General features: G+C 45.6%; 1 protein-coding gene across 3 annotated transcripts in view; it reads left to right on the forward strand.

Moving 5' to 3' along the window:
* The window catches only part of ABR (ABR activator of RhoGEF and GTPase), a 1,177,460-nt gene that overhangs the window by 761,008 nt on the left and 392,739 nt on the right, over positions 1-23,713 (forward strand). The gene's annotated exons all lie outside the window — the stretch shown is intronic.

The following is a 23,713-nucleotide window of genomic DNA, read 5'->3' on the forward strand; positions in this document are numbered from 1 at the left end:
GCGTCCCCGCTCCAGCGTCCCCGCTCCAGCTTCCCTGCTCCAGCTTCCCTGCTCCAGCTTCCCTGCTCCAGCGTCCCTGCTCCAGCGTCCCTGCTCCAGCGTCCCTGCTCCAGCGTCCCTGCTCCAGCGTCCCTGCTCCAGCGTCCCTGCTCCAGCTTCCCTGCTCCAGCTTCCCTGCTCCAGCGTCCCTGCTCCAGCGTCCCTGCTCCAGCGTCCCTGCTCCAGCGTCCCTGCTCCAGCGTCCCTGCTCCAGCGTCCCTGCTCCAGCGTCCCTGCTCCAGCGTCCCTGCTCCAGCGTCCCTGCTCCAGCTTCCCTGCTCCAGCTTCCCTGCTCCAGCTTCCCTGCTCCAGCTTCCCTGCTCTCCATTTTCTTCTCTGTCCTCTTCACTCTTTGTGTTAGTTTTAGTCACAATTAAAAGAAATCGTAAACCTGAGATTAGATGTCAAATATTTTTGCTACGTGGCTATAACATACCCATGGATGAACCAAGCCTGCGGCAGAGGGTCGTTACGGGGCCATATTTGTAGAAATTTACCGTTGGTGTTTCAAAGCTTAAGACTATTTTATTTGATTTGGATACCAGAATTGTTCATTTTTTAAACTCCTCTCGCAACTTGCAATGGCGAGCAGTCAGGCCTAAGTCTCATCTCAAGGAGGGATTAGAACAAAAATATAGTAGGACTAGTATTCACACTTGAGGCACTCAATCTGCAGACAAGCTGCCTTTTAAGATGGTCTGTTTTAGAGGAGAGGGATTTAGAATGAAACCCCAAAATGCACTATGTGACTCCTAGTTTTACTGCTCTCCAGCGAACATCTTCTGATGTCACTGCACATGCAGTGTGTCTCCATAGGCACCAAATGTCTTGTGAAGTTATAATGGAAATTCGGACACCCTAGTTGGACTTTAAAAGGCTAGACGATGCCTGTGAGACCCAGGAGAAGGGGATCCCTCAACGTCCCCTTGGCCTTGCAGCGCTAAACCATGGCTGCAAGTCTCAAGGCCGGTCTTTCCACTCCCCCTTACCCCCTAGGGTCTTGCAGCATTACACGATGGCTGTGAAGGGCTCCTCCCATGGGCCTGCAGTGCCAGATCAAATATGTCAAACTCCGAGAAAACTCCCCCCTTCCTTAGGCCTCGCACCTCTGTATCATGGTGGCAGGGTCCAGTGGCGAGGACACGCCTCTTCTGAGCTTGAAGCGCAAGACTTGTGCTGTGAGGCCCCTGGGAGAGGGCTCCCCTACAATGGGCAGCAGCAGTCCATGGTTGTGAGACCTAAGGGAGTGGGGGACCTTACACTAGATCTTGTAGCTATGAGGCAGCTTTACGAGGACATGGGGTGGGAGTCCCCCTTCCACGGGCCTTGCATCCATTATCCAGTGTTGCGAAGCCTAATAGAGGTGGGCTTCTTACTCTAGCCTTGCATTTCTACACCATGAGTGCAAATCCCAGTAGAGGGGGTGGCACCCCTGCTCTGGGGTCAATTTCTATTTCCTCACAATTCTATACCATGGCTGTCTGCATAGGTCCATGTCAGAGGCTTAACTAAAAGTAGTGTAGCCGGTGCAGAGTCACGGAGTCCATAAATATTAGGTGCCCAATGTACCCAAATTCTGGTCGTATTTTGCTGTGAACCAGGTTTTCTTTGCAGTACGGCCTATGCAGCAATTACTATACTACTTGCTCTATTCCATGAATCTCGCAGCTATGTTCCCGCACTGAGAGGCCCAGGCGATGCCTTCTTCACTGTACCATGGCTGCAAGGCCCCACTGAGGGGCGTAGCTATAATTAGTGTAGCAAGCACACTGGCACTGTGACTGTGTGGGGTTTTGTTTACCAATGCATCCAAATGATGGCTGTATTTTACTATGTTGGTGGTTCGGGGGGGGGGGGGGGGCATTGCTTCCTTGCACCAGGGACCATTGCCCCATTGATACATCAGTGGCGACCCACTCTTGGGCCTCTAAGGCCTGGTCTGCTACTATGAGACCTAAATGGTTGAGGGGCAGGGGGACACTCCCTTGGGTTTTGCTAATCAGGGTCACGGCTGTGAGGCCCATGGATTGAGGCTCTTCTGAGGGGCATAGCTATCAATCGTGCAGCAGGTGAAGTGGCACTGGAGCCCAAATGTGTTATTGGCCCTATTTACCCACATTATAGGTTTAGTTTACATTAAGCGGGTGGATGGGAAGGGGACATGGGTTAGATGGGGGGAGGGGAGGATGGCTGGGGATTAATGAGGGGCCCATTTACCTTGCCTCCATCTGGGCCCATGTCACAATTGCTATGCCTCCACCCATCTCTCCTGGGCCTTGCAGCCATGATCCCGCTCTACGAGGCCCAGGAGAGGACCTTGCAACCATGGTCCAATGCTGTGAGGCCCAGGGAAGTCGGATAGCAGGGTGCAGAATTGACTCTCATTTTAGATGTTTATCGTGCATCATGCAGTGCGTTCCTGCCTAACTGTTTTTGCTCACTTAGGGACTGATGTAGGCAGGCTAATCAGCAGGGGGTGTAAACTCCTAGTTTTACTGCTCTCCAGCGAACATCTTCTGATGTCTCTGCACATGCAGTGTGTCTCCATAGGCACCAAATGTCTTGTGAAGTTATAATGGAAATTCGGACACCCTAGTTGGACTTTAAAAGGCTAGACGATGCCTGTGAGACCCAGGAGAAGGGGATCCCTCAACGTCCCCTTGGCCTTGCAGCGCTAAACCATGGCTGCAAGTCTCAAGGCCGGTCTCTCCACTCCCCCTTACCCCCTAGGGTCTTGCAGCATTACACGATGGCTGTGAAGGGCTCCTCCCATGGGCCTGCAGTGCCAGATCAAATATGTCAAACTCAGAGAAAACTCCCCCCTTCCTTAGGCCTCGCACCTCTGTATCATGGTGGCAGTGTCCAGTGGAGAGGACACACCTCTTCTGAGCTTCAAGCGCAAGACTTGTGCTGTGAGGCCCCTGGGAGAGGGCTCCCCTACAATGGGCAGCGGCAGTCCATGGTTGTGAGACCTAAGGGAGTGGGGGACCTTACACTAGATCTTGTAGCTATGAGGCAGCTTTACGAGGACATGGGGTGGGAGTCCCCCTTCCACGGGCCTTGCATCCATTATCCAGTGTTGCGAAGCCTAATAGAGGTGGGCTTCTTACTCTAGCCTTGCATTTCTACACCATGAGTGCAAATCCCAGTAGAGGGGGTGGCACCCCTGCTCTGGGGTCAATTTCTATTTCCTCACAATTCTATACCATGGCTGTCTGCATAGGTCCATGTCAGAGGCTTAACTAAAAGTAGTGTAGCCGGTGCAGAGTCACGGAGTCCATAAATATTAGGTGCCCAATGTACCCAAATTCTGGTCGTATTTTGCTGTGAACCAGGTTTTCTTTGCAGTACGGCCTATGCAGCAATTACTATACTACTTGCTCTATTCCATGAATCTCGCAGCTATGTTCCCGCACTGAGAGGCCCAGGCGATGCCTTCTTCACTGTACCATGGCTGCAAGGCCCCACTGAGGGGCGTAGCTATAATTAGTGTAGCAAGCACACTGGCACTGTGACTGTGTGGGGTTTTGTTTACCAATGCATCCAAATGATGGCTGTATTTTACTATGTTGATGGTTCGGGGGGGGGGCATTGCTTCCTTGCACCAGGGACCATTGCCCCATTGATACATCAGTGGCGACCCACTCTTGGGCCTCTAAGGCCTGGTCTGCTACTATGAGACCTAAATGGTTGAGGGGCAGGGGGACACTCCCTTGGGTTTTGCTAATCAGGGTCACGGCTGTGAGGCCCATGGATTGAGGCTCTTCTGAGGGGCATAGCTATCAATCGTGCAGCAGGTGAAGTGGCACTGGAGCCCAAATGTGTTATTGGCCCTATTTACCCACATTATAGGTTTAGTTTACATTAAGCGGGTGGATGGGAAGGGGACATGGGTTAGATGGGGGGAGGGGAGGATGGCTGGGGATTAATGAGGGGCCCATTTACCTTGCCTCCATCTGGGCCCATGTCACAATTGCTATGCCTCCACCCATCTCTCCTGGGCCTTGCAGCCATGATCCCGCTCTACGAGGCCCAGGAGAGGACCTTGCAACCATGGTCCAATGCTGTGAGGCCCAGGGAAGTCGGATAGCAGGGTGCAGAATTGACTCTCATTTTAGATGTTTATCGTGCATCATGCAGTGCGTTCCTGCCTAACTGTTTTTGCTCACTTAGGGACTGATGTAGGCAGGCTAATCAGCAGGGTGTGTAAATTAAACAGGCAAGCCTGTAACCGCCAGCCCAGTGGGTTTTCCCAACCCTGACTCTGGGAACAACCACTGTTCAGAGATATGAGGGGCCAGCACTTGTTAATATGATAACTGGGAGGAATTACTTGTTGCACAGAAGGTGATCTACACCAGTCACTTTATTAACATGTTTACCTCTAGAGGTGCTAAAAAGGAGGAATAAAAAAACTGAGAAGGAAAAAGCACTAAATGAGCAGGCACTGACCAAAGGGTAAGGCAGTCCTTCATGCCTCACAGACCTGGTTTAGCTCTGTAAGTTTTAAGCAGCACCACTAGAATTATAGGGCCTGGGAGTACAAAATTATGTTGCAGGTTTTTGACAGTAAGTAGCAACAAAAGGCAAATTATGTGGCATAATGCGGTACTTAGTGACGGTATTACTTCATTAATGTTACCTTAGGTTGAGCATGTGCAACGCATGCGCTGCTCTGCGAGGCATTCTGTATTTGAGTATGTTTTTGAAGTCCCTCTCGCTCGCCGCCCATAGTTTTCATTGGCCTGTCATTGCCCTTAGTAAATGCTGGCTTCCGATTCAATAATAGGCTTGTTAGTCCCTCCTTAGTACTGTCTTGTCTTCATTTGCATCCTCCCATGAGGACTGGTTCTTTTACTTCTGTTACACACTATGTTTATTTAGTCTGTAAGAACTACTTTCTTTAATGAGTTACTAGTACTGCAGGCACAACGTATTAAAGGGAAACCACGGCATGGGGCACTTTTACAAAAAAAAGCATTTGTTTGTCAACTTGACAACCTGTTTCTTTTTTTGTAAAAGCACCCTATGCGGCGCTTTCACTTTAATGGCAGCAGTGCCCCTTTATTTAGCCGCGACTCGTCTAAAGAAAGGGGCGTGGCCGACCGCATGAAAGCACAGCATGGGGCACTTTCCAAAAAATTGCATTTGAAATGCAATAGGTCTCGCTTTTGTGAGAGTTTAAGCTATTGACATTATCATTTACAATGCCAATAGCTCAAACTCTCGTAAATGCGAGACCTATTGCATTGCAAATGCTCGTTTCATATGTTAACACTGTCTTGGCAACGGTTACACCTCATTAGTACGAGTTTAACACAAAAATACAGCACTAAATAACAAAGGTTGCCAGTCAAAATTGCAAATAGCCTTCCACTGTGCAGCAACATGTGTTGGTGCAAATTTAGTAACTTTTGATCCATTTGGGCTAGAAATGAATTTGTTTTGTTAAAATCTACAACACACTATGGCTGCAGAATTGCCTAATTCTAGTGGCCCTGGTCTCAAGAGGTGGGATTGCCCTGGCCTTGCAACACTGGCCCATGAGTGCCAGACCCTTCCCTACTTGGACCTCACAGCTTTGGTCAAGCTTTACGAGGCCCAGAGATGTGAGCTCTGGGGTTGCCTTTGATTACTTCTAGAGCTCAAGAATAGTTTTTCGAGTTACTTTCCTGACTGCAAACTGATGCTGATGTTCCAAGATCTCCGTCCACCTGTATGTAAAATGCTTCCAACTGTTTGTTGCACAATACCTTTCATAGTGCACATAGCCATGTCCGGTCAATATAGACCTGCTTTGTTTGTGTGAAGTGACTAAACATTTATGCAGTGCTAAAAAACAGTCTACATACTTTTGCTCGAAATTACTGATTGAAATTGTACAATACATAACTATTGGACCAAGCATTTGACCTGGGTTGCGAATGTGGCGCATATTGAACAATGAACTATCTGGTCTTCCAGTTCCCCACTTTCCTGATATACTTAACCTACATTGTCGTCCGTTGTACCATTCTTTCTCACTTTCGCTATGGAGATGGAACATATGGTATGTTGTGCTATATTTATTTGTAGAGCACGGTTATGCCAAGCTTCTTGGCACCAAACAAGTACCATAACTGGCCTTAAAACAAAGAAATGAAAGTTATAGGTTAAAAAGCCAGGTCACAATGGCTTTACTGAATTTACTTGAAATATGTTCTCAGAAATGGCAGCTGGGAGAGAGATCTATGATTCAGCAGTCACAATGGAGAAGGGTCTGTCCCCAAATGTAACTGTTTGCATGGAACAGTTCGTTAAAATTGATCTGTGATTGCTGAAAAAGTAAAAACTTGAAGGTTAGAAAGGTGTAATAGTGGCTGTGTCAGATTTTAGGTCTGATCCATCTAAAGTACTTTGAAGGCAACTATAGATCGAATGGTGGACAGTGGAGGGTTCTTTGGATGGGTGATACCCTGCCATATCTTGATGTCTAATATGAGGAAGTCAGCTGCATATTTTGCAGGAGTTGAAGTCAACAGAGGAGTTTTTCAGGATGGCTAAATAAAATGTCGTAGTGAAATTCAACCTAGATCGAATGAAGTGTTGATTACTCTTATTCGCCAGCTGCTACAGCTGTAAGGTTAGAGTTTCTTCAAGATCTATAGTTGGCCAAAGCACATACTGGACACTTTTGTCACTTGTGTTTCGGGTGATAGACTGGTGTTGAGATGGCTATCCTTTACATATGTGTATATCCTCATGTGTGGTTGGAGCAGGTTGCATAAATTCAGGCCAGCAGGTTTTGAGCCATGAATCAGATAGGATTTATCTCCTGGATGTTAGAAGGCTTCCACTAGCATGTAAAAATACATAAAACAAGCATTGCATAGCCAATAGGTCTCGCCTTTGGGACCTTATAAGTGTTTAGCCATGCAACAGTTGATGTTGTCGCACCAGGATATTGGGCTGCATAACTAAATACTTATGAGGTCCCAAAGGCGAGACCTATTGGCTATGCCAATGCTGGTTTTCTCCTCCAATGCCAGCAAGTAAATACGTCACATTGGATAACTAGCGCTTACTATAAAAGCGCAAAGAAAAATTGATCTTGCTGCCATTTAAATATGCAGTCCTTGTAACCAGTCAGGGGCCTTTCCGAATTTATTGGATGAAAGCATTTCAGAAAAGTATTCAGGGGAAGGTGGTATGCGTGTTGTGTATAAGCTTCGAGAACGTATCATCTGTATTTACTTATTTTTTAACCCCATTCCCACCATCTCTTTTCCATTTCACATGACCTATTGCTGTGGATGTGGTGAGAATACAGGCGACTCACACTGCCATTTGAAATGCCCGTGAATTAGACTACTGCTTGATTTATCCACTGAAGAGACCTGTAAAATAAAGCGAAAGTCTGCAAACTAGCAATGTGCTGCACTGCCCATTGAAACATGCTTTTGAGTCAAATTGGATTCGCCATAACAAGAACAAGTTCTGGAGGACCAGACTTTCATAGTAGAACGGGGTGACATCACGGCACATCTGAGCCAATGAAATGTGCTCTCATTCTGAACACACACGTCAACATTGGTAAGAGAAGCAAAATAGTACACCTCTAGGACACACCTGCCAGGGGAGAACAAACACAAAGGCACATGGTGCACACAAATTAAGAATCACCATAATACCACACGCAAACAGTCAGAAATCAGTGGAACAAACAGCTAAACTTGCATCATTTCCTGGAAACCCTGCAGCCATTCTCTCCTATCCTGTCACATGGATCAACACACGTACGTGTAAGTTGTGAGTGTGTTCAACTTTGACTTGCAAGTAGCGGCGCTGCCCAAACTAACAAACACAAGGGGCATGGATGTCACAGATACACTTCACAGGAGTAAATATCACTCCACCAGTGCTTGTAAACTTAAGGAACAATAACACATATACAACGTGTGCATGTTACATAACTTTGGGGTCCTGCACTGCCCTAGATTACAGATCGTAATATTAAACCAGGCCCTTGATCCCACTGTGAGGCACGCAGCAGGCATACGCTTGGGACCTGTAGTAGCTCAGAGAAGTTGATAGGGAAGTGAATGCCTACCAGAAACTGGAAATAATTATTTGCCCCACGTTGTATGGCCTGCAGTGGGCAGTAAGAGCGGAATCTGCACCCACACAAGAGTCCGCCATTTTACATTCATCGTTCCCAGCCTGGCAGACCATCCCCCCTGGGAAAACAGAGAGGGGGCTGCAGCTGAAGGCAGCCCGGCTGCATGTTTACCAGCCACACACAAAAAGTGGGGGGCGGGGAGCGATCAGACTTCAGAGGCGGGGGAGGTGAGGAACTTTTCAGAGAGATAAACAGCAGTCTCTTTTTCTGTATCCACCCCCGCATTAGAATGCGGCTAACGAGCCTCCCCTGCCGTCGGGTTCAAGAACCAAAGCAAGTTTAGCATTAGAATGGACAGATTTGTGTAACCCTCCCACTGATCCATATAACAGGTACACCACCATTCTCTGAAACCACCTAGCGGGGGCCGGTTGTATATTCCTTTCACACTACAAGGGATTAAACGAGCCCCCTGTCCGATCATGGTTACAAGAGCGTTGTGCCACCAATGTGAGAAGGAAAAAAAAATTTGAAAAACAAGCGCGGCCGCGATAGCGAATGCACTGGAAGAAGAGTGATATGCTTTCTTTTTGTTTACAATTCCAAATTGGATTGGGAAAAAAAAACAGCAGAAGAGAAGAGAAAAGTATGCAGGTGGGGGGGACACAGAGGGCGAAATCATGGAAGGGGTTGAAGAAACATGGAGGGAGGTAAGAAGCAACACAGGGCATGTGTGTGGAGGAGCCGCACAGAGCACTGGAAGGGAAACAAACAGACAAGAGAGTGTAACGTGGAGCGGAGGTGGGCAGGCAAGCATGCAACATGGCAAGAGGGGAGAAGCTCACGAGGGTGAGTACAACATAAATGTCAAGCAGAGCAACACGAGCACAGCAGAAGACGCCTCAAGCGTATAGTAACAATAGCAAGACGCATGCAATAGTAAAAAAAAAAAACATGCCGAAAGTAAATATAAACCGGGAGAAGCTCACGAGGGTGAGTACAACATAAATGTCAGTCAGAGCAACACGAGCGCAACAGATCGCCTCAAGTGTATAGTAACAATAGCAAGACGCATGCAATAGTAAACAAGCGCTCGCCATGACGCTTTTTTTCCCCTTTTTCTGCCGTCCCAGGCCTTCGTCTGCTAAAAGGTTTCTTATCTTTATGGGGCCATGTGTTTGGCCCCATAAAGATAAGAAACCTTTTACGCCAGCAGTAAGTCAGGGCAGTCAGTCCAAGTGGGACGGCAGAAAGAGAGAAAAGAGTATGTCACACAGAACTCATTCCCAATGGCTGGCCACCGTTTAGCATAAACGGTGACGCCAGCCAATGGAAAAGAGGGGCGGGGCTTAATGTCCTTTACTAAAAAATCCCCATATCCTTAAATCTCGCTAGCGAGACTGCGCATGCACGCAGCCTACGCCAGGCGAGACCTAAAAATTATTAACAGTTGATCAGTCTTTCCATCTTGAGCAAGGTTCATATTTGTATCAGATTAGACAGACTAAATATGATTTGAGTGTTGTCTACATATGTCAGAAACATAACCCAGGAGTTGTAGGTGGGCGAATTAATAACCAGTGGGATCAGGACTGAGCACTGCAGTACAACAGTTTAATTACTGATGTGTTGAATGAAAAGGTGGTAACTTCATGATCTGCTGTTGGTCAGGTAGAAATGATGTAATCTGTTTGATGGCTTGGCCGCCCAGCCTTAGCTCAATTTCATCTAAGGTTGTTCTAATGTCTAAAAGTCCAGTGCCCTGACAACTTCATTCTGAAACAGGCATTGAAGATCATCCAAAGCTAATTCGCTCACCACTTATGTTCTGTCCAGACTTCAGATCGAACAGTATCTTCAAGATTATTGTCTTTGACAAATTGCTGGAGCAGATTAAAAAACAGTTTTTCCTAACAATTGCTAAGGAATCATAGAAGGAAAATTGACCAGAATGTTGTCGATATCTTCACGTGGGTTAAGTGTTTTTTTGTTTTTATTAATGGCTTTAACCGTGGCATTTTCCCATCAAAGGAGGTAATACCTTGTCCCAAACCAGAATTAAATAAGTCTAGCAGTTTAATTTTAGAAAAAGACAAAAGTTTCATGAATTTATGTGGGTATAAGCCGGTCAGATGAACGCTTGTAACAGCAGCATCAAGATCAGCCCAGTGTGAAAGAGTTTAAATTAATCACACTTTGGATGATGTGAGTTGCCATACAACGGTTATCAAGTGTAGTGACATTTTATTTTGCCTGGATGTTGGGTATTTGTTTCATCTTGTTAAAGAATAATTGTGTAAGATTATTACCTGATGTCTAAAGTGTTGTAAGCCAGCTGAGGAAGCTGAAGGTGGTTGTAGTTCTGATACAATATGGAATAATTCTCTGGCAGGGCGTAGCACTGGGAGATGTGATCCGAGAAGTAGCTTTCATTGGCTTTCCTAATTTAAATTTTTATGCAGATAGATTCTATTCTTTTATGTATAGCATTGTCTTTACACCATTGTCTTAATACCCTGCACACTTCCAATATAAGAGATTTTAATTTGCTGGTGAACCAAAGATATTGTGTTTTGTATGGTTATATGCATAGAATTTCTGTTGAAATGCTTGCTCTTTTGCTCTGCTGAGAAGAACAAAAAGGGATCAGATGAGTGCTTAATTAATATAGACACTAGTCATTACTTGGGCAGACTTGTAACCCATATTTTATATTCACTGTGTTAATACTGTTGGGGGCCAAATTTATGCAAATCAGTCTTGGTTCTGCTCATACAGGAATAGTCAAGCCATGGCAGATCCCATCTCAACAGAAATACAATCATCCCCAGATTGGTGTCATCCCTGTTGGGTTCCTTAGTGAGGTACAAATTATATCCTCTGGCCCAGTGAACTACGGAGCCCTCGTCTGGACATCTCCATTGCATTCAGGGAATTTCTCTGAGTAGAAAAAAAAGAAGGGTAGAGTGCTTTAATTAATTTCATCCCCTGAAAATTATTGTAGTAAGCAGTAGATGCTGTTGATACTTTGCCTAGTGTGCTACATACAAGGACAAACCATATGCATATCAGCCCGAGTCCTCCTATGGAAAGCACGGAAAAATACCAGCTTTTGTTCCTTTTTTATCCAATATTTCTTCCCGCTGTAGACATGAAAATATAGGCCATCTAGATTAAATAGTGACCACGTGTAACTCTAGAGGCCTTGCCTCCCACCCTGTTACCTTGTAGCTAAAGTCCAGACTGTGAGTCTCAAAGAAACTGGCCTGTTAGTAATTCAGGCTTGCAGCCTCATTTAATTGCATTTGGAAGTGTGTTGCAAAATTTGGGGCAAATTACCATTTGCAGATGAGACGCTATATCTCAAAACTGTTAATTGAATGTGCATCATGATAATTTACAAAACTAATTCACTCTGAACCCACATAGGGTATACTGTTAATTGTATCAGAACTGTTAAAAATGGCAATCGGCATTGATAGGAGTTTATAGCCATGGCTCAGGGCCAAGGCATAAAATCCTTTTAGCCTACATTTCATTACATTTTGTAGTTAATGGCATTTTACAGTGGCTTGAGTGATGCCTTCAAAAGATGTCAAGCTATTTCTGTTGTTTTGTTTGCTTTCGTATTGTTTGTGCTAAAGAATATGGTGTGGCACACACCTCATCTTGGATTGGGTATCTGAAAAACCATCTGTGAGTTTGAATCCACCCCAACCCCACACCCCTCCCTTAAGGACATCCTACATGTTGCAGAACACCGCATTAGGGCCTGAAGAAATATAACTATACCACCTTTCCCTGATTGAACTCCACAGACTCCCCTTGCCAGCCCTGACCACCTTCAAATCCAGCTGCATCCTCTACAAAGCAATCACATTGCATTAACAGTCCACAAACCAGCCACCTCTCCTATCACGTGTTGACTTTGTGCTTGTCTTTGACCATGTACAGCGTTCTGCTGTCTTTTTGCTAGTTTGCGCTATAGACATGTCAGATGCATATGACTAGGCAAACACAAGAAGATGATGGACTGAGTGCTGAAACTTTTCAGACGCTCACCCCAGTCACAGATCTGGGTTGAATCCATCATCGTTCTTTAGCTCACTTCGTCACCCCAATTCAGACCCAGCCATATGCAAATCAGTCTTGACCCTATTCCTCATGGGAATAGTCCAGCCCGAACTGCCAAGCCAGGTCTTCCCTGGACCGGAAGCAAGCATCCTGAGTCCAGTATCAGGGTAGCACCCCTCATCAGCCAGGCTAGCTGGAATCCAGTGGCAAAGTGAGCAAGGGACCCATGTCTTGGCATACCCTGCCAACTTAGGGTGAACAAAGCAAACACAAGGCATTGATGGATGGAGCGCTGAAGCTTTTCAGACACTCGCCCCGAGTCACAGGTCTGGGTTGAATCCATCATCATTCTTTAGCTCACTGCGCCACCCCAGTTCAGCCCCAGACATATGCAAATCAATCTTGACCCTATTCCTCATGGGTCCCTTGCTCACTTCGCCAATGGATTCAAGCTAGCCAGCCAGCCTCATGAGGGTTGTTACCCCGAAACCGGTCCCAGGATGCTTGTTCCCAGTCCAGGGAAGACATGGCTTGGCAGTTCGGGCAGGACTGTTCTCATGTGGCACAGGGTCAAGACTGATTTGCATATAGCTGTGTTTGAACTGGGGTGGCGTAGCGAATTAAAGAACGATGATGGGTTCAACCCAGATCTGGGGGTGAGTGTCTGAAATGTTTCAGCACTCTGTCCATCATCTCCTTGTATTTGCTTTGTTCGCCCTAAGTTGGCAGGGTATGCCCAGACGTGAGTCCCTTGCTCACTTTGCCACTGGATTCAAGCTAGCATGGCTGATGAGGGGTGCTACCCCGAAACCGGTCCCATGAGGCTTGTTTCCGGTCCAGGGAAGACATGACTTGGCAGTTCGGGCTGGACTGTTCCCATGTGGCACAGGGTCAAGACTGATTTACATATAGCTGTGTCTGAACTGGGGTGGCGAAGTGAGCTAAAGAACGATAATGGGTTAAACCCAGATCTGTGACTGGGGGTGAGTGTTTGAAACATTTCAGCTCTCTGTCCATCATCCTCTTGTGGTTGCTAGATACATATGACTGATACCCCTGACTACTTGGATGACAAACTCACTATCTTGGTGGCTGTCCGGACATCTGCATCAAAGGCACTTTCAGATGGATGATGAAGTGCAAAAAAAAGTACAAAGCAAGAGGTCTTCCCCATCTATGCACCAAAGATCTCGAACAACGTACCCATATTCATCCGGACAACCCAAACCCAGCTCTGGTTTAGGAAACAGCTGTATACTTAATTCTTTAAAGAACACTACATCTCGTGCAGCAACACTCCACAAATCAGCTACAGCTCCCATCAAATATTGACTGAGTCTGCCTTTGACCCAATGCAGCTCTACGCTGCATTTCATCTAGTTTTGTGCTTTTTGAATACCACAAATATTCATACATCATGCGAAAAAGCTGAAAACAGAAACACTTGATTCAAAATATAATCTTTTAAGAGACTTGGACCAAACCATTCCATCCAGTGTGACTCATATAATTTATTTCCACTTAATAGAACTTTTAAAAACATGTACTTATCCTATTAGCGCCATTTATGCTTTAATTGTTTATTGATATCCACACCACAGCCGGAAAGTTTCCTCTTGCAAAGTCACTTCAACGATGTCCGAGGACTGATGGTCACTTGGTGATACCTCCTGTGATGAAATTTCCTGTGCTATCAGATTGTATGCAAATTAGAGCCGCCTCGCACATTCTTTCTGCCGAGGACCCCTACAATTCTATTACTGTCCCTAATTAGTCATTGTGTGCTTCTTCTCTACTCATCTGTCTTTGCTACTTTCTCATGGTCTCTTAATTTCTCCCCTTCTGTCCACTGTACTTAATCCTCTGTCTTCATATCGCTTTTGTTTTGAGACTCCCCTCTTCATTTGTCACTGCCTTTATGTCTCCTATATGTTCATGTAGTTTTGCTGTCTGACTTTCTCGCCTGCATTCTCCGTTTAACCTCGCTCTTCTCATTCTTTTTTGTCTCGGATACATTACATCACCTCACATTCCTCCATCACAAATTCCCTACCTCTTTTCTCTTTCACCGTCTGCCGCCTCCTCTCTTACTTTCTTTATCTACCTTCTTTGTCTTCCTTAACCCTCTCTTGCTCTGTTGCAGTCATTCCCATTTCCCTCTTATCCTTTTAGTGCCCCCTTTCTTACCCTTTTCTCCTCTCACACCTTTTTCACGTCTCACCTTTTTCCTGTCTCACCTTTCCCTTGTCTCACCTTTCCCTACCCTCTCTCCTTTCCACCCTCTCACCTCTACTCTTATTCAAACTGCCTCAATTTTTCTAAACCCTTCTTACTCTTACTTCCTCTCTGCCCCTTTCCGTTCTACTCTTTCCATCTCTCCTTTTAAGCTCCACTGTCTGCCTCCCTCTCTCGTTAACCTCTTCACCCCTCTTTTCTTATGTGGTATTCTCTCATCCCGAGTCTCGCGCCCCTTGTTTGCCGCTCTGCCCTTCACCTCGCGTGCCCGCTGTCCTGGAGCGCAGCCAGGGCTGGTGGTACCGCCGGTTATTGATTGTGGCACCTTAAGACACGAATTATTTGTGCTGCTGCTGAAGAAACACTGACACAGAATCCCCTCTTTGAGATGCGGAGCCCGTCCGCCCCTCGCTCGCTCCCTCCCTCCCCCCGTCGGCCCCCTCCTTGCTCCATTGTGCGCCGGTGCTGGTCAGAGCGCGGCGCGCGCGATGGACGGAGGGCAGAGAGCTGCACGCGCAGGCGAGATCCACCAGCCGCCCCCGGGAGCCTGAGATGGAGATCCTGCTGGTCCTGAGGCTGTGCTGCAACTGCACCTATGGTAACGACCCCCAGCCTTGGCTTGGACTCACCCCGCTCCCGCGGCGATGCGTTTGTTATTGGCCATTTTCACTGTGAGTTTGAACGGCGAACTCCGGGAGGCTAGACTCCTGTGTGCTTTAAAGGGATTCCTGAGGACCGGGCTGAAGGAGAGCCTTGCTTAGCATTGTTTCTGCGATATTACTGTTCGCTGTAGGAAGCAGCAGCGAGGGGCGGGGTTTCTCCTCTAACCACTATATTCCTCTGTGCTGAAAAGGGGGATCGCATGAATAGGATGAAATGGTTGCATGGCTTGGAGAATTTTTGCTGACCGTGTCATTTGGGTCCTGCAAGTTTGAAAAATCCTTGTGCCACGCTAGTGCTTGCATTTGGGCACCAGGCGCTTCTGACCTGGTATATGCACAGCAGCCTGTTCGTACAGCCAGACTCTCACTCTCTTTATTTAAGCAGCAACACATAAGGCGTCATTTTTGGTTGGTTATTCATTTTTAATGTATTTTTTATGTTATGTTTTTCAAGGGGGCACCTTTTAATCACTGGGAACGCGAGCAGTGTTCTCACTGCCGCTTACATGTCTTGAATGTCTGGTTTGGTAGACGTCTTGCTTTAAGAGAGGAAACTGATGTGGTAGTACTTACTTTGGTGCCGCTTTGGAAGCGCTAGTGACGCTGTACAGGTTTCAAGCCACTGTCGGAAGCGTGATCTGCTGGCGGGAGGATGCTGACTAGGAAAGCTGTCCAGGAGTGGCTTGGCACCTCGGCTAGGCACGTTTTATTGTTGGGGAAGGTGCAGGCCCTTTGTCAAACAAAAAACAGAAATGTAAAAGTAACATTTTTTTTCGGTCTGAAAAACCACGCATTGCCATCGTAGTCCCTGATATTGAAGGGGGCTACTTTTGTGTGTGAATGTGCTCCGGGTGGAGGGCAGAATTCCATCAGTTACAATGAAGTTACCCAATTGTTGAGGTGGGCGGACCCTCTGCCCCAGCCTGTGTGGTATATTGGGCTGAATACAAATGGGAATGGCAAAATAACAGACCAATGAATGAAGAGGGTTGATTGAAAGCTCCTCTGGCCGACTATATTATACATTTCATTTGAGTAAAATCAGAAGTTCTTTGCTAACGCCAGATGTAATAATAAATAGGATAGTTGTGGGGAAGTGTGGTGCAAGAGGGTACGTTCCTTTGGCTTGAAAGGCACAGGTGGTGAGTAAAGTGAGAGTTGTTCTATTGAAAGTCGTTGCTGTGGCAGGTCTGAGAAGGGAAAGATTGGTGGTGCAAGGTGACTTAGTGATGGCATGTTACTCATTTTTGTACAACTTACATCTGCCACTGATATGGGCATGTAGACTTGTGGGCCTTGTGGAATGACATTTCCGTATGACATTGGGATTTTGCACAAAAATGCTTTATTGCAGAGATCTGTTGATAATTTGGTGTTGGCTAGTTGATAGTAGGTATCTGAAGTAATAGAGGCAAGATGTGGACACCACTGTGCAGTGTTTGTTGGGTGGAATCTGCTTGTCTGGCGCACAAGGCCGTGGGCTGGGGCTGTTACATTTTGTCTGGCTTGCTGTGGCTCTTGCTTGCGGGGGTGTTTTAGTATACAGAGGTTATGTATTTTTGGTTTAAAATTCTTTGACGCACGTGGTTGCGTTTACATTGTTCCGGTGAACGCTACTTTATGTATTCGGCTCTATACAACCCTGGGTCTGAGTTCTGTTACATTTGCTAGGATGTGGCCGGTACCCTGATGTGTGCAGGTCGTTGGTGTTTTAATGATAGTGTGATCGTTTTTAAGCCTTAAGGTTATTTGCAACGAGTGCTGTTGGAGAGTAATTATGACTTGTTTGGCCTTTTGTGCTGTGTTGGTTGCATGTGATTTTGGTGCATACATCGTATTCTATTGTGTAGGAGGCATTGCAGTTGAAGTTTAGGTTTCATTGCTTCAATTGTATTAGATTTCTTGCAAAAGAAGTGTTGCAGCAGAGTGCCAGGTGCTGTTAAACAGCAACATTTCGGCATCTGTATGGGTGTAGGATCTAGGTGGGCTGTGCGAGTGTCTGGTGTTGTCATGCTTAGCATACTTTTTTGGCATTCCGGTTTCATGCCACTAAGAAATCCCAAAACCTGGCATCGGAGTGATGGCTGCTTCAGCCTGGCATCGGAGTGATGGCTGCTTCAGCCTGTGATCGAATACATCATAATATCTTTTAGAACTCCAGCACGACTAGCCCACGTCTGAAGAGCTTCAAAGGCCGCATGCCATTCACCCAGAGCCAGGTCTAAAGATTCTCTTTCTCGGTGTTGTGTTGGTGACACAATGATTCAAAGTAAACGCTCCAGGTTGTGCATTCACTGACCATTTGTTGTGCTGGAATTGTGGAGCCTCTGGTGGTCTGTGTGTAGAAGGTTCTCTTGATGTCGTAAATGGTAGTAGCCTGGCTCTTTTGTGTTCCTCCAGGCTGTGACTATTATGAATCAGATGCTGAGCACTTCGTGGTGATAATTTCTTGCTGAGTGCCCTGAAATCCTCTGGTGACAAGTGCTTACTTTGGAAATGATAATAAGTGTAGGGTTCCAAAGATTTGTTTAGGATCCAGTTGCCAAATACCGAAGGTGCCTTCATTTTGATTCACCTCGTGCCACTACCCCCTTCTGTCTCCCTATCGCACTCCAGCAGATTCTTTTTCAACTACACTTTCTCCTTTTGGGATTGTTTACATATGGTCTTCAGCTTCCATTTTCTGCTTATCACTCACTTGCTGTGGTTCCAAGTTTGATGGTAAAAAAAATAAGTCTTGGTCCGTAAAAATCAGTGCAGGTGCCCACTGCCACAAATTAAGCAATGGCTATAAGCCTTAAAGGGCCAGGATCACCCGGGATCTATATATTGGTTAGCAGGTTGGGGTAAGTTGCACTTTCAGCTAAGGGCAAGGGTTAGGCTGGGACTCCCCGCCAGTTGTAGTGCCCAAGCCTGTTGCCCTTAGTGGAGCCAACTTGGATCTAGACAGACCGCAAAGGGTTGCACTGTCATTGTCTAACTTGGGGATCACTAGTGCTTGGACTGTTGATTTGAAGTCTTCAAGTGGGAGGAAGGTCTTTACTTTGCCAAGTACCTTCATTTGAAAGTGTTCTCCTTTGGTGACTGAACTGATCTGTTCCTGAATGTTAAGATTCTTGTCAAGGGTTATTCCCCGATATCTCGTGCAATCTATAACTTGTTGAAGGCAGTTAAGGGGTGTAAGATGTGTGTGGGAAAACTAAAACGCTAATGGATTGAGTGCTGTAATTTAGCTCAAACACTGGCCTTTACTTCTGGCCGGATTCCAGTTTGTCTCTTTGATCACAATGCCACTCCAGGCAGGAAGTAACCATAAGTACATCAGTCCGTTGGCCATGCGCCTAGGACACGGGCTCATTGTGCTAAAGGTCCTGATCTAGGGTTGTTTATGTCCTTTAAGAGAAGGTGTGATCTGGCAGTTCAGGCTTTACTACCCAAAGGGTCCGAGCCAAGGAGTATTTGCATACGGTTGGCTCTGTTTGTCGTGACACTGCAGCTGGCACTCCTTGTACCTCCATGCAGCTGGCACTCCTTGTACCTCCATGCAGCTGGCACTCCTTGTACCTCCATGCAGCTGGCACTCCTTGTACCTCCATGCAGCTGGCACTCCTTGTACCTCCATGCAGCTGGCACTCCTTGTACCTCCATGCAGCTGGCACTCCTTGTACCTCCATGCAGCTGGCACTCCTTGTACCTCCATTCCTGCACAAGTGAAATGTTCAAGGACAAGCATCACTGGAGCTCGGTCCCAGTCAGTGGTGCTCCAAAGTGTTTCATGCGCCATTGGACCCTTGCCCTTCTGTGAAAGCGATTACACAGCGAAGCGCAAGATTGTGAGCTGCCCAACTTTAAAGAGCCTTTCCTCGCCTACACTACCTCGAAGATCAGCCGCCTCTTTTTTTCGGTGTTTAGAATCCTGCCCCTGCCTTGCTTGTGATTAGGCCCTTGACCACTCAGTTCTATTTCCAGAAATGCCCTAGGAGAGGCCGCGTGGTGCCGCAGTGTAAAGCCGGCCATGAGTCACACGCTGTTTTGAAGACTGCTGTTTCTCCTGGCCCGAGGAGAGTCGTACGAATTTGAGCTAATTAGAAAATGTAATGAAATCGTATTTTTAGATCGACTACATAAAATTATTGATTTTCTCAACAAACAAATAATACGGTGGTTGACTTTTGCCACCTCTTTGTAGTGCCCTAACTAGGCAGATCTTATTTGTGTTGGTAGCTCCTCTCTAGTTTGACCAGTATTTTGTCATTTCTTTTTTAAATTTACTTTCTAGCGGATTGTATATTAAGCAAACAAAAACGATGACATGATCTGGCGAATCCAACTAGACTTACATCATAAGGCAAAGCAGTTATTCCCTTGGCAACTGTTACCAACTTTTCTCTTAGATGCATGGCATGTGTTTCCATGGTAGCTCCTTTGCTCATCTAGCTTGGGAAGTCATTCCATGGTATCTGTCGACAGTTCCAGATAGGTCAGTCTTTCCACTGAATTCTTTGCAAGTTCCTTGTGATTACTTGGTTGCAGAGGTTTTTTTATTTATTTTGATTATTATTTGTAATGTGCAACGCATGCCAGGGGGCTGGCTTCTAGGTGCCACTTCTGTATAAGTAGCCGGTAAACAAAAATCAAAGGAGAACTGGAACGCTCAGTTAGGAAACAGCATATATATATTTCATTGTTTTTTGTGTATTATGAGTTTGCCGAATTTTCTTGTGATCCCTTAATTAAAAGCTGATTGGTTCAAGACAAACACCTGCTTCCTGGAAACCACCAGCTCTTAATAATAGAAGTTGGTCAATGCAGCGCTTTGACTTCTTTAACATTTATTTTCTTAAGACATTGATTTTTTGCCATCATCCTAAAATATCTCGCAGTGCTTTACAGGGTTTGGGAGGAGAAAGCCACATTATTTCATTTTAGTGTGCATATATATGTGTGTGCGCATATATACATCTATATATATATATATATATATACGGAACGAACTGCGTAAAGTGGGCGCGCACGCCACGAATGGCGTAAAGTAACTTAGCATTTAAAAAACGTACAAATTCACTGAAAAAACCATACGTTTCACACACGTTGTAGTTGGGAATTAGCATTTAAAAAACCTTGCAAATTCACTGAAAAAACCATAGGTTTCACACAAGTTATAGTTAGCGGACATTTTACTCATAAAAAACCATTGAAATTCCACGTTATAGTTAGTGCAGGCAACTATAACTCACGCGACCGCAATCCTCTGCTGATGACATATGTGTCTTTATGAAAAAAAAATATTTGTAATATATGTATAGCTAAAATTTAATGGAAGAAGACATGGGCAAATAAGTGTCTAAATACAGTATTAGCATCAGCAGAGGATTGCGGTCGCGTGAGTTATAGTTGCCTGCACTAACTATAACGTGGAATTTCAATGGTTTTTTATCAGTAAAATGTCCGCTAACTATAACTTGTGTGAAACATATGTTTTTTTCAGTGAATATATATATAGCTATATATGCACATATACTTGTCAATAATGCACACTGAGCAATAGTATAATTTCTGGATCTAAGTTGGCAATACAGTTCCAAGGCCTACTGGTTTGTGGTGATGATTCTACAGTAGGGGCTGGATGATGGTAGGTGGTCAGGTGACTGAGGACTAAAGGGCTTTAGAAAGTCTTGAATGAGGTTAAGGATGGTACTTTCTTACCACCATATTTTTAGAGCAAATACTGAGAGAGCGTGCATTAGTGTGAATCTCTTTTTACCTCATTGTGTTCCGAGGTGGAGCTTTTTTGGTCCACAAAGGTGTTGGTGTTCCTGATAAAGTACATTTATTTTGTAGGACATTTAGTGTGTTACATTTCCAGTTGCGGCCGGCATGACTTGCGGGTGAGGGATTTAAAAATAAAAATGTACCTTACCGGGTACCCCGCCGCCTCTGCTCCTGGCCGGGTCCCACGGTTTCCTGCTCTCCTGCCTCTGGCAGTAACAGGAAGAAGGAAACCTCCCTCCCCTCTCCTAAGCCAATCACAACACTGCAATGGCAGCGTTGTAATTGGTGAGGACGGCGCCCAGCCGGGCGCCTATGGGGAAGCCATTTTCTGTATGTAGGCTGCATGCAGCCTACATGGAGAAAATCCAGAGGGTGCATTCTCGCAGTGCGAGAAGCAGAAACATAAGATGGTATTTAAAATACCATTTTATGTTTCTGCTTCTCGCGCTGCGAGAAAGCAGTGGGGCGACAGTCCTCCGCCCTAATGGAGGAGCCGCCCCAGTACATTTCAGAATTTTGTAGGGTAGGTTTTAGAAAATCTCTTGGCAATACACCTGGGCTTAAGCTTCAAGCCACTCTGTTAGTCATGTTTTGACCCCTCTTTTAAGATCTCTTATAACAAAGTGCTTTAACAAGATGCTTTATTTATCTTTTGCGCTCACTTCAAATAGTTTAGTTGTCTAAACTTTATTTCTGCACCAAATTAAGAGTAATGGAGAGGCTTAAAAATAAAACCATACCCTTCAATCTATAAATGAATTACCTGGTTAGGTCTATGGCCCTGGGCAGTCTCTTAGATTCTACAACAGTATTTCAAAGAATGCTTTTCTACTGGAGGTGAAAGCTAGTTCTTTGAGTCCAGGGCTGCCACGGTTTATTTTTATAGTTAAAATTTTAACTTTTTCATCCTCGTGTATAGGTTTATGAAATGGTGTTTGTTTGGCTTTTTACTAAATGGTGATTGTGGTGTGGGACTGGCTGCATTCCCTAGTGCAGGGGATACTGGGTCTGTGGTCGAAACTTGGGGCTCCAAAGCCTTTTCGCCTTGCCTGGGCAGCTTGATCAAGCAGTTAAAGCTGGATCATGTGAGATGGTGTGAAGGTTGAGCAGGACCCAGTATGACACAGTTGAGCATCCAATGCTATGCCTAGTCAGGATTATTTCTTTAGAAATTAAAGACTTTTAACATTGAAAACGTAAATTTCCTAACTCTAAAAATGTCATAAACGTTGCAAACAACTTCAGGACATATGTTTCGTGGTCTGGAAGTAGGTGTGTGATGCGTTCACTAAAATGTCTGAAGAATGTGTCAATGGTATCCTATGAGAGTTCAATCCCATGGTTAGCTAAGCAGACACTAGTACTGAAGGCTTTTATCAGGGGTTGGTGGGGGACCTTAAAGCCTGTCTCGAGCGGCTGAAAAGTATAGATCCATGGTGAGGCCTGCCCCTGTGACGCAGCCTGGAGCAGTTTTTACAGACCTGCACGTGGTTGTATGCTTGTTTGTCTTTTACAGTATAGAGCAGTTTTTACAGACCAGTCAATGGTTGTATGCTTGTTTCTTTTACAGTATAGAGCAGTTTTTACAGACCAATCCATGGTTGTATGCTTGTTTCTTTTACAGTATAGAGCAGTTTTTACAGACCAATCCATGGTTGTATGCCTGTTTGTCTTTTACAGTTTAGAGCAGTTTTTACAGACAAATCCATGGTTGTTTGCTTGTTTCTTTTACAGTATAGAGCATTTTTTACAGACCAATCCATGGTGGTGTGCTTGTTTGTCTTTTACAGTATAGAGCAGTTTTTACAGACAAATCCATGGTTGTATGCTTGTTTCTTTTACAGTATAGAGCAGTTTTTACAGACCAATCCATGGTTGTATGCTTGTTTGTCTTCTTTTTTCTTCAGTGAGATAGCATTGAAGTCCCAACTTGGTATCAAAACTGCTTAACACTTGATTTTTCTCCCTTCCCAGTAACTGCGGCCTAATCGTATTGATCTATGAGGCTTACACATAGTCCTCCAGGAATACAGTCTTTTTTCAGACTGATGCTTATTCAGGATTGGTCTCAGCCTACGGGGCACCATAGCATGTAGCTCGCTGTCCAAAATTTACTGGCACAGAAGACATGCAGGACGTCAAACTATGAGAAGCGTCCAAGTACTGGCTTGAAGGACCAGCATTTACATTTTATGGGGAGTGCTGGAAACGGGTTCAGCTCTAATCAGTTCATGGGGAATATTCAAAGTTTAGCTGCTTGACTACATGGGAGAACCAATTCATATGATTTCTCTCAGTGGAAACCAGGTTAAAAACCAGGCGTGAGCAAACCACCTCCTCTTATGGAGTTCCTTCTTCTGACCTGTCATTTTTCGGGCTGGCCTACACACTGGAGAGGGCTGACAAGGTGGTATGTGATTTGTGGTCCTACAAGCTAAGGCGCCCTCAGCAAAGTAAAAGGTAGAGTGCTGTCCAGAAGGAAGTGGCGAAGGACACTGTGAAATGTGATCTCCACTGAGCCGGCCCTCCGGCGGCCAAGGCATTGCTGCCCCACCTAAATAGATGCGCAGGCGCCATTCAATGTCGCCGTTGCAAGGGGCTGCAAGGATTTTCCCCGGGGGCATCAGGAGACCTTGCCTCGGAGTACAACAAAAAAGATTGTAGTGGTAATTCTAATGATATCATCATTGACCAGGCATTTGTCTCCCAACGGATCACTAGATCAAGGGATGGGATGCCCTCGTAGACCAGCCCCATGTACTTGGGGCACCTTTGGCCCTGCAGCAGCCCAGAGCTTATCTAGGGGGGTACTGGCACTGGGGTCTTGGATGTC

The sequence above is a fragment of the Triturus cristatus genome, chromosome 3_2 (genome assembly GCF_964204655.1).
Source record: "Triturus cristatus chromosome 3_2, aTriCri1.1, whole genome shotgun sequence".
Classification (NCBI taxonomy): domain Eukaryota; kingdom Metazoa; phylum Chordata; class Amphibia; order Caudata; family Salamandridae; genus Triturus; species Triturus cristatus.